This window comes from Ambystoma mexicanum, chromosome 12 (assembly GCF_040938575.1).
Source record: "Ambystoma mexicanum isolate Mex_15411 chromosome 12, UKY_AmexF1_1, whole genome shotgun sequence".
Lineage (NCBI taxonomy): Eukaryota > Metazoa > Chordata > Amphibia > Caudata > Ambystomatidae > Ambystoma > Ambystoma mexicanum.
The window spans coordinates 59,936,423-59,948,594 of NC_090936.1; the positions used below are offsets into that span (position 1 = coordinate 59,936,423).

General features: G+C 44.1%; 1 protein-coding gene across 1 annotated transcript in view; it reads left to right on the forward strand.

Annotated features, from left to right (window-relative positions):
* Window positions 1–12,172, forward strand: part of PDZRN4 (PDZ domain containing ring finger 4) — a 494,262-nt gene that overhangs the window by 233,995 nt on the left and 248,095 nt on the right. The window lies entirely within an intron of this gene.

The window sequence follows — 12,172 nt, forward strand, 5'->3', positions numbered from 1 at the left end:
TATGCCTATCATTTCTTCTAATAAAACTTTAATAGCAATTACCATTTTAGGTGCCTGCTCTTGAAGAAAGCCTCAACACTCCGGTTTATGTTCCAATATGCGTAGGTTTATTGCAGAGCAGGAATGGCTGTGAAGTTTACAAGGCGCATGTGCATTGGGACGCGGAGAAGCCGCTTACGGGCATCATTGATTTGCAAACAACATAGAAATGGGTCTCTGAAACCTCCCCTTCTAGGCATAAAGAGGGACGCTCTATGGCTCCCGCGAGAGCCTGCCCGGAACCGTACCCTCAGCTGCACAGGACTGCGATCCCTTAAAGTTTGCTATAATTAAGCAAGAAAGCCGCAGTCTAATGATAAAATGGCGCCTGGGGCAGGCATCCATATGCTGCGCTTGTCGCAGCGAGCGTAATTTATATCACACTCATTTCGGCATCCTCGCCGGATCATCAAAGCTCACGAGCCGTGAATAGGTCTGATGCAGGTTTTCTAGAGGACGCTTAGCATCATGGGATGGTTTTCAAATAATACTTGGTTAGTCAGATAATCCATGGTAATTCAGAGGCGGCAATGGTACCTGCGCCTCTTGCCTGCTACATTATGAGCAAATTCTAGCATTTCTTAGAATCGGCCTCAGAAAGTGCCTTCTTAATTTGGGGTCTTGCGCTCGCTTGAATGAATTCTGAGCTATAAAGCATGGTCCGGCCCAGGGCTGCAGCCCAGAGTTTCCCCTATAACCCCTAGCTTCGGCATCTGCCCAACTTCCGTCTGGACCACTTATCGCCTGGCCTTCAGCGGGTAGTAAGGGCAGATCCTGACTGACTTCCTGGGTGGCGTGTTGATTGGATTGGTGAATCCGACCACTCTTCCCTGTTTGCATACAAATACAGCTGCTAAATGAGTAAGTCCTTGCGATAGATCAATGGCTTTCCTTACCTTTGAAGCGCTTTGCAACACATTGTGTATAGGCTCTATATAAATAAACGATCATATCATAACTTCATTATGTTCTGAATCAATCATCTTCATAAGGCTGGCATTCACACTGGTGTTAGGGCAGATCGCTGCCCACCCATCAGTGCTGATTGGGTAGGGTCTTCCTATTCCTTAAACCAACTGATGTCAAACCTTGGCACCAATGGCACCAATGAGAAGCGTCCATCATGCTGTAGCCCACCTCATGAAAGGCCTCCACAAATGTGACACTATTACCCCCTCCCCACACGCACTCATCAAACTACAGTGGTTGTATCTACGAGCATGTCTCATCTTCATGGTGAGCTGTATGATTTGCAAAGGTGGCAATTTGCAATTGTTGCAGACAGTAGTTCATTAAGTCTAGGTAGCTTAATACTTCCATGACTCAGAATCACCCAAGTCATTGCATCAATAGTTTGTGTGCCAAAGTTGGTTAAAACACTAGTACCTGGTCTCCAGCGTGCAATTTCTTCATGCGAAATTGCCGATCCAACAACCAAATCACCTTGCCTTGACTGGTCTGTAGGTATTGCTGTCTCTTGCTAAACCCATATGTTCTCAGTTTTGTCTGTGCAAAGTAGCCAGTGTTCTGACCAACTTCCCGTTAGTTTTCCCACCCCTGTTTTAGCATACCCAAGGCATTGTGAGTTTTCCCTATTAAAAGCCAATGTAGATGGGGGAACTCTGTTAGAAACCTGATGTGTTTTGCAAACATGGCCCAATGGAGAAGATCACCGCAGTGGCAGGGATCTTCACCAACCTCTTTCTGAAGCTGGTTTTTCAATTTCTCATTAAAATACTCGACTAGACTATCCATCTGCGGTCTATATACATAAATACATAGTGCATCGACATAATGAATGACTTTCAGCTGGGTCCATTTTCTGGACATAAAGTGCACACCTGGTCTGTAGGACTCTCCTGGGGGCAGCCTACCCTTGGGAAATAGGGTACAAGATGCTTTATACATTGTTGGGTAGTATTGTTGCAGAGAGGAAAGGCTTCAGGGTAGCGTGGGGCATAGTCGACCATGGCAAGGATGTAGTAGTTAACGGCTTTTAAAGGACCGAGGGATCCCCGAGATTTCCATGCCAATGTGGCATAAGAGTACATCTATAATAGGTACTGGCTGTAACTGACCCGTCCTGTATCCACCAAAGAGTTTTGCTGTCAGATGGAGCATTGTTCACAGAACTGCTTTGCTTGTTGGTAAATCCCCAGCCAAAGGAATCAGCGAAGCACATAGACCTGATGACCGGCCATGAGAGTGGAATAAGCAAGGCCCAATACAACAAAGATGTGAATGGAGGGACCAGGAGCACCGGGACAGAGCAAACTCAGGACACAGAGGAGGGGTTCTGATGGCGCCATTCATGTATTTACAACTGGCCCTGGATGAACAGACCGAAAACCTTCTTCAGCCTTTTGCTCTTCTCTTGCTCAGTCACCTCTTGTAGATCAAGCTTGAAGTATATTTAATGCATTAGTTGTGCCACCGGGTCACATTCTTTAACAGAGAATGCATCTTTTCCATGGTTGAAGAGCAGAACCTGGACATGTTGTCGCCCTCCTCCAAAGTTCTCTCCTTCTTCTCTCCACTCGTTTCAAATTTCCAAAGTATAAATGTTCCTCGAGCGCCTTTATTACTCTCCCACGAAGTTGATCTCAGGTGCATGGGCTACAGGTGTGCCTAGTATAGTGCATTGAGTGTTGATTTGCCGCTTTGTATTTCTGGCTCTGGCCATGTTAGGAAGAATTCTCATTTATGGCTAATTTCCCTCACCTAGTGAGTCCCTCAGCAGCTTTGCTGGATTTCTGGGGTTTATTTTTTCCACCTGGTAAGAGTGTGAGCCTTTTCCCCACTCTTACATGTGTTTTGCCATGTATATTTCTGCTTTTTGTGTGATCTTGGACTCTGGAGCCACACCACTCCATGAGCCCCACTTTTTGTGTGTGTTACACAGCACCTTCAGTGCAGTGACACAGGGTTGTCTTTGAGACTTCCCACTGACTCCATTTTTCTGGGGCTGAATACTGTCCCCCAGAAACATTTGAAGTTGCCATTAACTTTATATAGTCACATTAAACTACAGACCCAGTACAACCCATCTTACATGGAGTATTGGAAAGGATTAATTCCTAGCCCTTTTTGTCTGTGCCTCTTAGAACTTTGGTTTGCTCTCTTAACATTTAGACTTGGCTGGTGGCAGTGGTATCTACCCTAATCTTTCTACCGCGGTTATACTATTAAACGTGGTACTGTTTTGGGCTATTGTATTAGCCTCAAACATAAACCCGCTTGACCAAATACTTTTTATTTTGGCTCCAGTCGGGTTTATTCACCATTTCTTTTTGTTAAAGTCCTTCTTGTGTTTTACTTTTTGCGCCAAACCAGGTTTACCTTCTTTGTTCACCGAACTTTGGCGGGCTTCTGTCCAGAAGCCCTTCTTTGGTGTCTGGGTATCTAGGTGGGCTGAATGTGAGGGAGGGGTTTAGTCACCCCCTGCACAGGTTCTCCATGGAGACCCAAGTTGCACTTTGTGTCGATTGGCTGAGGTGGTTGTCCGGGCGGGACAGCCAGACTGTGTGAATGGGGGATTCTGGCATAAAAGGCAGGACTCTTGGGCTGGAAGTCAGTCGCCACTGGAACTGGAAGAACCGAAGAGAAGCAGATAAGAAGACGGCTGCAACTCCCGAGACCTGGTGAAGCCCTGCTACAGCCCTGAGCTATCTACCCTTCAACGACAGAGAAGATCCAGTCGGGAGTCTTCTTCCCTTGAGCCTGGTGGGATCAACCAGCTCATCTTCCACAGCCAGAGGATCCTCTTCTTGGTCGAAATCGCTAAACACAGCTGTAGTGGTCCGGATAGCCATCTGAAGAGCCTCTCCTGTTTTAAAGGAGAGCACCTTTTATTCACTGTTGCTTTGCTGCTGCTGGCCTCATGCCTGAGTAGTGCAGATCGCTCCAGACGTCGTCCTTCTTGTCCCTACGACTGAAGCTCTAGGAATGGTGAGTCTGCAGGAACTACCATGAACAACTGCCGTGGAACCAGCTAGCTTCAACCGAATAAGGTACTGTGTCCGACTTCGAGGAATTGGGGTGAACCCTTCTTCCTCACTAAAGGCTTGTCCTTTTCTTCCTTCCCTCTTAGAACTTTTGCCTCCCTCTGTGACAACACAGAAGTACTAAGTACTCCTGGCAATCTCGAATCGTGAACTGTGCTAACCGTGTGATCCTCGGCCGCAGGACCTCTGTTACATTTGACACTGGCGCAGGCCTATTGACTTATATTTACTGGTTAGAAGGTGCCCTCTGATTCTATCTGCCTTAACAAAAGTATTGCCTATGATTTTTTTCCCCAATCCTCTTGTGTTACTTCATGTGCTTAATGTGTTTTGACTTTGGTTACATTTCTTCCCGCGGGTACGCTTAGTTTTCATAAGACCGAACTGTCATTACTGTCAAAAAGTGATTGCGTATGGAAGCACGTCCATTGTGCTCCACGCGCAGGCTGTTCCAGTAATTTACAGCTTCCGAAGCGGCATACGGACTAACTCACACGCAGGCTGTTCCAGTAATTTAAAGCTTCCCAAGTGGCGCACGGACTAATTCGCATTTTACCAGGCCTTCTCCTGTTAACATGACTCATTTTTGCTGCACCCACCATCAAGGAGGCCACCCCAGCACACCTACCACTGTAGGGGGCAGCCCATAGCAGCTTCTCTCCAACTGCAGACTTCTTTGTGGTCCAACTTCAGCTTATTGACCCTCTCTTCCATCCTGCTTGTGAATGAGCCTTTTGCTTTGTATCTCCTGATGAAGACGTTGTTCAATATACACTCTACATCGAAACCGGTTGAGTTTACCCCAGGGATGTGATTTTCACAACATTCTTCTTTCTAGATCCACCCTTGCGATAGATTGTTTTTAATTGTTTCTATTGTTGTTTTGGGGAGGAGAAAAAATCAAATATTAATATAATCAGATGGGACGTGCGGAATGTTTATCCCACCCCCCACTGCCAATCAATTTTGTAATGTTTTTAGGTATTGTTGTGTGGTTGAATGTCACTGAGTGTGATGTATGGTTTGAATGCTGCACTATGATTGGTTGTTGTGATGGACTAATTTTAGCCAGGTTTTATGTACTCCCATGTTGTCGTGTTATGTGATATAATGATGCCATGTTAAATATGTCATTAATTGATTTTTTTTAAATGCTTTGTATCATGGTGAATACAATTTGATACACTCTTACGAGTAATACAGTCTTGCTCTCTGGACATTTCTTCAGACTTGTGATTCATATTAATACTCTGGTCCAGAGTACAGAGTCTCCCTGCTTCTTTCTGTTATCATACTATTGACTTTTATCTACTGGTTAGAAGGTTCCCTCTGATTCTATCTGCCTTGACAAAAGTATTGCCTATGATTTTTATCCCCAATTCTCTTGTGTTAATTCATGTGCTTGGTGTGTTTTGACTTCGGTTACATTTCTTCCCGCGGGTACGCTTAGTTTTCGTAAGACCGAACTGTCATTACTGTCAAAAAGTGATTGCGTATGTACTCCCGGTAACGTCTTTTGTTTCACAACACCGGCTTGTCAAAACCCAATGTACTTACCTTGAAATAATCAGCACAAGGGGAATTGGTTGTGTGTAGTATATTTGAAGTGTGGTTTGATTTGAATAGAAGTGAAGTGTTTTGTGAACAGATGGTTTAAAAATAAATATACTTATATATTTTTTTACCCAGAAACCTTGAGTCAGTGTTTGCTTGAGTCACAGTAATTGTAGTCCTTTGTGTAATCTGTACTACTGCTCTTTTGCTCTTGAGATAAGTCTGGATGCTCAGCCATTCCTACCACTCTTTCTGTGTAGTACAGGCTTGTACCAAAGGTGAAAATGTATTACCACTTGTAGTCTTAATTGTGTGCAGTGGTCCCTAAGGGTACTGCATATGATTCTGCCTAACACTGGTGTACAGCGGTGGGATTTTTAAGTATAGTGATTACACTTAGAGTGCTGCTATTACCTTGGGCCAACTAACCACAAGGCTAAACACCATTATAATCTGTTAACTGAAAATCATGTCAAGTATGGAAAACTACAGTGAGGAACCCCTTAAAAGAAAGTGGGACCTTCTACTGCCATTCCTTCTCTTTCCATATAGAGAAGTCCCTCAGGAGGGAGTAGGTTACAGTCCCTTTGAGCTTCTCTATAGCCATCCAGTCAGAGGTCCATTGGTCCTGATTAAGGAGAGGTTGGAGAGTGCTCCTTCCCCCAATCCAGTCAAAGTGACTGACTATGTGATAGGACTCTGTGGGAGGATGTCACACATGATGGCAGAGGCAAGTGTTACTTGAGGGCTGGTCAAGCTCTGGTCAAACATTGGCCTGACCAGAAGGGTAACATGGTTGAGTTTACTCAAGACCAGCTTGTTTATGTTATGGAACCCGCAAGGCAGAGGGCCTTGCAGGACAAATGGATAGGACCCTTCAAAGTTGTGGGTAAACTTGGAGAGGTGAACTATCTAGTGGATTTAGCCAATCCTAAGGAGGCTCCCAGAGTCTTTCACACCAACCGTGTGAAGGCTTATGTCTCTAGACCTGAAATGGGAGCTTTGCTTCTAGCTTCAGCTCAAGAGGAGGAGGAGAGGGAACCGCTGCCTGACCTCCTCAAAGGCTTAGCTTTAGATGAGAAAGTGGAAGGAGTGAATCTCTCTTCCAGTGTAACATCTGACCAGCAGGAAGAGTGCAAATTACTGTTAAATCAGTTTTTCTCCATGTTCTCACTTTCACCAGGCTTGACCGCCTGGGGCTAGCATGACATACACACTGGTGACTGTTTGCCTGTGGAAAGCAGGGGGTACAGAATGTCAGACAATGTAAGAACCCATATAAGGAATGTGGTCAACAAGATGCTTGATCTCGGGGTGATAGAGCCCTCTACTAGCCCATGGTCTAGCCCAGTTCTGCTTGTACCAAAGGCAGGATACAAGGAAATGAGATTCTGCATGGACTATAGAGCTCTAAATGCAGTCACAAAGACTGATGCCCATCCTTTATCTACATTTTACAAAAAAGGGGGGTGCACCCTGCGTGTTCAGTGGGAGTTCGGGGCAAGGCAAAAAATAAACAAGGGGTTGTAACTCTCACTGTAAAATGACCAAGCGGTTGCGGTCCAGTTTTATGTTCAGATTTCCCAACCAATGAATGTTCTGCTTCTTAAGAAGTCAGATAAATAGGGGAATAACAAGGAGAACAATTAGGGCAGAAATATTTGACCATACATTGTATTTATTAATGCAAAAAGAAAAAAAATCGGTTAACATTTTTTTCAATGTACAGAGAATTAAGTAAAAAATAGTAGTTCTGAGCAATGCAATAAAGATTTTCACATGAGATGTTCAGAAAACAGACAATGAAGACAAAAAATAACCACTTAAATGGTTGACAATTTCAAACAGAATTATTCAGAGTATGAACACAATAAAGAAAAAAGAGGGGGGTAAATTCCCATTAAAGCAAACAAATTACACAGTTATATTTGATGTTTACAATGCTAATCAAACTTTCTTATGACAAAGGTACCCATCCTTTGTGTAAACTCATGATCAAAATATGATCATGTTAGGTAAAGCTGCCTACGTGCCAGTTTTGAAACTGTGGATAGATAGTAGTACATCCACAGACCATCAGTTTTTGCAGATAAGATATATGTGCTGTACTAGCGGCACGTTTCGGCTTATTGCCATCTATCTTGGCATTGATTGAAGAGCCTTCCTCAGGGCATGTTGGATCTATAAGGAGTCCAAAAAAGAAAAATAAACAGTTTTAAGGGAGAAGTAAGGCAAGTGTGTAATGTACATCATCCAATGGGTGCAATAAATGCTATTTGCCCAAATTTGTCAACAGGATTCCCTATTTACGTAAAACATTGTGGGATAACGATACTGCTAGTTGGAAAAATAAAGATGAAAAGATACTGCACTGTACTCACCCTGTATGTGGCACAGGGCAGTGCAGAAATGTTAGCCTTCAGGATTTGTCGGTGGCAGATTCCTTAACTACCTGGGATTGCAAGGGTGGAGTCTTCGAGTGGGGCCCCAATACCTAGTGCAGTCCTAAAGTGAATGTACTCTGTATAGAGAAAAGTGAAATTAATTCACCATTATTACTGAAATTAAGGTAATCGAAAAAATATTGATTGCAAAGAGCATGCAAGAATGCAGGGTAAGCTGGTGTGCAAGAAGGGTTAATGTAAACCGATCAGAAAAACCCATTTATGGGAGATTATGCACAGAAAACACCAAAATGTCAGTCCTCCAGCAGCCATGCAGTTGCTGGTGACAAGAAGGGAGAAAGAAAAGGAAAGATACCTAAAAAACTATACCGGATAGTTTTATGTCATGAAACCAGCAAAGCGCTGTTGTTCCAAAACGCTCCTAGAGTGCAGGAGTCGCTGAGTAGGAGTTCACTCGCATTTGCCGTGGTAAATGCGGTGGGACGGGTAACCGCCTGAAATCTTGCGTGCTTGTATGTCACGAAGTGTGGCAGGATGTCTGTCGAGTCATGAAAAGGACAATGGTTTGAATCGTCATGAGTCTAGAGCAGAAAAAACAGAGAAAACCCCCTGGTCATGCAGGGAAGTGAATACTCACTTTGTAGGCACTGAATGCAGAAACAGGAGTGGTGCACGGAGCACCAGAAGGAGAGCGGATTAGTCGAGCCGGCTTGATCGCCGTATACAGGGCGTCCCATTGGCATGGAAACCCTGGGTTTTTAGTACGGCCCATAATGCCGTGTGTTAGGGTGCTACCATTTTCTGGAAGGCCGGGGGTAGATTGCTGTGTCTACCTTCTGCGTGTTAAACTTGTACGTAATGCAAGTTTAACATTAGAAGGAACCGACAGATAGAGGGACGACCGGAAAAAGGGCTGCATTCGAGATGTGATGTTTTAAAATGCAGTGCGCATCGGGTGTATCGATACGTGGTGTGGGGCAAGTCCTCTAAACGAGTGGAATGTTCCTCGCACTGGTTGTGTGGACGTGGCTAACTTGGTTGCTGTGGATACCACGCTCAAGGTAGCTGGTGGATCTTAGTAACATAGCGAGAGCTGGCAGCTAGGCTCGGCAAAAGATGCCGGAATTGGAAAACGAAAGAAGGTGGAGGCCGTGCGCGTCCAGGTGGTGAGGCTAATGTATGTATGGCGCACTATTGAATGAAACACTGACCAATGTGCAAGGATCAAATGCCATAAAGGTAATGGTCATGTGATAATGATGCAATTAGGTGGGGCAAATATATTCTTCATTGAGGCCATGGTGAAAAGAGTTAACTCTATATATCCATTAAGCCTCTTTTTGTAATAGACTTATTTTAAAATTTGTGGAGGATGTAATGGTGTCAACCACCCACCATAGAATGTCATCTGCTGTATGTCTGGCTTCCAAATAATGTTTTACCAAGGGGGCACTTTCATGTTTGCATCTTATTCGGGAGCATGTGAACTGGTCTTTCTGTTTGCCCGACATATCTCAAGCCACACGGACATTCAATGATGTAAATGGCATTTTTAGTTTTGCAGTTTGTCATACTTCTCAAGCTCCATTGTCTATCATTGATCTTATAATCTTTGATTTCCTTAGTAAATTTACATGAAGTGCAATTCCCACAGGGGAGATGTCCCACAGGTGATCTCAAATTCCACAGGCCCAGTCTTGGGGCAGGGTTGGAGAATTTGGAATGCACCAGTTGGTCTCGGAGATTTTTACCCCGCTTGTATGCAAAGCGTGGTGTAGGTTCATTGGGCAGGCACAATTTGGCCAGAGTCCAGTGTTTGGTTATGGACTTGCGAATAAGTGGTGTATGAGCGCCATGTGTAATGACACAGGTCGTTCTTGGTTCCTCATTTTTTGTTATATTTTTATCCAGCAGAAGTGCGTCCCTATTTGAAAATCTGGCTCTTTTCCGTGATCTGGATATTACATGATGTGGATACCCTCTCTCGGTCAATCTGTGATCGAGATCATTGGCATGGTCATAAAAATCATTAAGTTCAGTGCAGTTCCTTCTTATTCTCAGGTATTGTCCGAAGGGCAGATTTTCCCTAATGTGCCTCGGGTGGTTGCTTTTGAAGTGCAGAAGTGTATTTCTGTGGCTGGGTTTGCGAAATAAGTTGCATTTTAAGGAGCCATTATTAGTTTGAATTTTAAGGTCCAAAAAGTTGATTTCAGAATCATTCCATTCCATTGTGAACTGAATGTTTTGGTCCACCTTATTGAGCCATTCGAAAAAGTTTTTTAGATCTGATTTAGAGCCTTCCCAGATACAGAGAATATCGTCTATCCTTTACCTACGACAGATGAGCTGGTGGACAAATTTGGTTCAGCCAAGTACCTCAGCACATTTGACCTAACGTCAGGCGATTGGCAAATAGCCCTGACAGACCATGCCAAGGAGAAGACTGCATTCTCCACCCCAGCAGACCTCGACTAATTTAAGGCAATGCCTTTTGGACTAAAGAATGCACCTGCTACATTTCAGAGGATGGTCAATCAAGTTCTGAATGGAATGGAGGACTTCTGCATGCCATACTTGGATGACATTGCAGTGTTCAGCCCTACATATAAAGAACATATTGATCACCTAGGTTATGTTTTGCAGGCTCTTGAACAGGCCCATCTGACCATCAAGGCAAGTAAATGTCAAATTGGTCAGAGCAAAGTGGCCTACCTTAGACATGAGGTAGAAGGGGGTGAAATAAGGCCATTGCCTAGCAAAATACAGGCTGTACAGAACTGGGCCACCCCTACTACTCAAACCCAAGTGAGAGTCTTCCTAGGTCTCACTGGGTACTACAGGAACTTCATAGAGAACTATGGGACCATAGCTTCTCCCTTGAATGTGATCTCCTCTCCAAAATTCCATAAAAAGGTCAGATGGAATGAGGTGTGCACTCAAGCCTTTGAAGGCCTGAAGAAAGCCCTTTGTCAAGCTCCAGTCCTAAGAGTTCCTGACTACCACCAACCCTTCATTGTACAAACTGATGCTTCTAATGCAGGTATAGCTGCAGTCCTTGGTCAACTGGATGGGAAAGGTAGGGAACATCCCATTTGTTTCATCAGCAGGAAGTTAAAGGATCCTGAGACAAGGTCGGCAACAATAGAACATGAATGCTTTGCTACTGTGTGGGCACTGAAGAAGTTTAGACCATACTTGTATGGATCTACTTTCATTATTCACACTGACCACCAGCCCTTGAGATGGCTGATGCAAATGAAAGGGGAAAACCCTAAACTACTAAGATGGTCAATCTGCCTGCAAGGGTTTAATTTTACCATTGAGCACAGAGCAGGAAGTCACCACCAAAATTCTGATGGTCTCTCTAGGATGTTTATAACCAACTAGAGGTGTGGGATCCATCCAGGAGTGGATTAAATCCTCCTGTCCCTTAGTCTGGGGGTGGAGGGGTGAGTGTTACAGAGAATTCTGATTTATGGCTAATTTCCCTCACCTAGTGAGTCCCTCAGCAGCTTTGCTGGATTTCTGGGGTTTATTTTTTCCACCTGGTAAGAGTGTGAGCCTTTTCCCCACTCTTACATGTGTTTTGCCATGTGTATTTCTACTTTTTGTGTGATCTTGGGCTCTGGAGCCACACCACTCCATGAGCCCCACTTTTTGTGTGTGTTACACAGCACCTTCAGTGCAGTGACACAGGGTTGTCTTTGAGACTTCCCACTGACTCAATTTTTCTGGGGCTGACTTCTGTCCCACAGAAACATGTAAAGTTGCCATTCACTTTATATATTCACATTAAACTACAGACCCAGTACACCCCATTTTACATGGAGTATTGGAAAAGGTGAATTCCTACCCCTTTTTGTCTGTGCCTCTTGGAGCTTTGTTTTGCTCTCTTAGCATTTAGACTTGGCTGGTGGCAGTGGTATCTACCCTAACATTTCTACCGCCATTATACTATATAAACGTGGTACTGTTTTAGACTATTGTATTAGCCTCAAACATAAATCCGCTTGACCAAATACTTTTTATTTTGGCTCTGGTCGGGTTTAGTCACCATTTCTTTTTGTTAAAGTCCTTCTTGTGTTTTACGTTTCACGCCAAACCAGGTTTGTCTTCTTTGTTCGCTGACCTTTGGTGGGCTTCTGTCCAGAAGCCCTCCTTTGGTGTCTA